At 41.8% G+C, this 2,500-nt stretch overlaps 1 protein-coding gene across 12 annotated transcripts in view; it reads right to left on the bottom strand.

The window, feature by feature from the left end:
* LOC308696376 (myomegalin) overlaps positions 1-2,500 on the bottom strand; it is a 108,604-nt gene that overhangs the window by 35,020 nt on the left and 71,084 nt on the right. The gene's annotated exons all lie outside the window — the stretch shown is intronic.

Consider the following 2,500-nt stretch of genomic DNA (forward strand, 5'->3'; position numbering starts at 1 on the left):
GATTGTGTTACTTGTGTTACTTCTGCACCGATTGTGTTACTACTGCACTGATTGTGTTACTTGTGTTACTTTTGCACCGATTGTGTTACTACTGCACGGATTGTGTTACTTGTGTTACTTTTGCACCGATTGTGTTACTACTGCACTGATTGTTACTTGTGTTACTTCTGCACCGATTGTGTTACTTGTGTTACTACTGCACCGATTGTGTTACTACTGCACTGATTGTGTTACTTTGTTACTTTTGCACCGATTGTGTTACTACTGCACTGATTGTGTTACTTGTGTTACTTTTGCACCGATTGTGTTACTACTGCACTGATTGTTACTTGTGTTACTTCTGCACCGATTGTGTTAGTTGTGTTACTTCTGCACTGATTGTGCACTGATTGTGTTACTTGTGTTACTTCTGCACCGATTGTGTTACTTCTGCACTGATTGTGCACTGATTGTGTTACTTCTGTTACTTTTGTACTGATTGTGTTACTTCTGTGCTGGTTGTGTTATTTGTGTTACTTTTGCACTGATTGTGTTACTTCTGTTACTTTTGCACTGATTGTGTTACTTGTGTTACTTCTGCACTGATTGTGTTACTTGTGTTACTTCTGCACTGATTGTTACTTCTGTTACTTCTGCACCAATTGTGTTACTTGTGTTACTTCTGCACCGATTGTTACTTGTTACTTCTGCACCGATTGTGTTACTACTGCACTGATTGTTACTTGTGTTACTTTTGCACCGATTGTGTTACTACAGCACTGATTGTTACTTGTGTTACTTCTGCACCGATTGTGTTACTTGTGTTACTTCTGCACCGATTGTGTTACTTGTGTTACTTCTGCACAGATTGTGTTACTTGTGTTACTACTGCACCGATTGTGTTACTACTGCACTGATTGTGTTACTACAGCACTGATTGTTACTTGTGTTACTTGATCCCAGTTCACACAGATCCGCTGTCACTTTGTAAAGAATGACTATGCTCCCGCGCACATATGCATTCACACACACATGCTTATAGACTAAACACGTAATACACACGTTCATGCCGTCACTGTTTTCAGATTCATGTTTTTGAAGTTTAGATGGAGATGAAAACAGTATCGCTTTCAAAACTTGTTTTCAAAAACATGCATTTTGAAACCTACTTCAAAGTTTGCGTTCTCCACCAAACACCGCTGTCGTAATTTTCTGTTTTCAGTTGAAAACGATGTCGTGTAAGCGACCCTTACGCCGCCTTCACACTGGCAGTTGAAATCAGCTCCGTAATACGCAATACGCCCCCAGCGGACGTCGTACTACACCGTTGAAAAGCGTCGGAAGCTTCGGAAGCGAGTAGAACAAAAATGGCGTAGAGAATAAAGGTTAATTTTGTCAGTGTCAGAATGTACAATAATGTATGATCTCTCTGTTGAGGGGGTTATAGAAACAGGCTACTGCGTGGAGGAAAGTTCCCCAGGACCTTGACATGTCAGGTCGGCTAAATGTGATATAGTGGTATAGGGCTTTTAATTGTATTAACTGCCCTAATAACGTTAGAAAATCATGAAAATAAAAAAAATGACATGACAACTTATCGTTATAAAATCATTATTTATTTTATTAAAAGTTAAGAATTCAGGTTTGTTTATCAGTACCATAGCAACGCTAACTTCCGCTGGAATTGTCGGATTGGAACCGTCCGTAGCTTTTCGCAAGAGTTCAATTTTTTGAACGCATCCGGATGACCAACGGACATGATTTTTTTTGCACCGCACTCGTTCGGACCCGCTTCGGACCCATTCGCATGCGGTCTGCGAATCTCCACAGGAAATGAATGACTTCCGGTTGTTTCGTAGCCGTATCGGAGTTGATTTCAACTGCCAGTGTGAAGGCGGCGTTACAAATCATGTGTATTGTGAAACGCACTATAGAAACACACGTGACTTCACTTGAACAGGAAACAGTTTAATCCACTTGGTGTGCAGTATCTCTGCCCAAACTAAACCAGAGATGTATCGCCGTTAAGCACTTAGACCAGTGATGCGCGGGTCAATGTAAACAAATAAACAACCCGCACCCGACCGACGTTTTGAACTAACCCGCCCGCAACTCGGACCGCAAAAAAAAGAAAGAAAATATTGTACCCGACCCGCTTCCTGACCCGCATTTTTTAAAAGTAGTAAATGCTCGTAGCGTCATTGGGCCATAGACTTAGGAACTAGGGGTGCGGGGGGGGCTCTCCCCGACTTTCCCAACAAAAATCCCGCCCCCTCTCAGAAAATACATAAAACTGACATTACTGAGCTATATGCGTTTAAAAGTAGCCTATTAAAATGGTACAATGGCATTGCTCAGTTCAACGTGTTGGGAAATCGGGCATTTTGTCCCGCATCAGCATTTATTCAAAAGTTAATAACGCTCAACATTAAAAAGGTAAATAAGGATTTCCCACTTCTCCAACATGTCGCTCGCGAGCTACCAGTAGCTCGTGGTCTGATTGGAGGTAGCTCGCCAAGGG

This window comes from Scardinius erythrophthalmus (genome assembly GCF_964197995.2).
Source record: "Scardinius erythrophthalmus genome assembly, chromosome: 9".
In the NCBI taxonomy this organism is placed as follows: Eukaryota; Metazoa; Chordata; class Actinopteri; order Cypriniformes; family Leuciscidae; genus Scardinius; species Scardinius erythrophthalmus.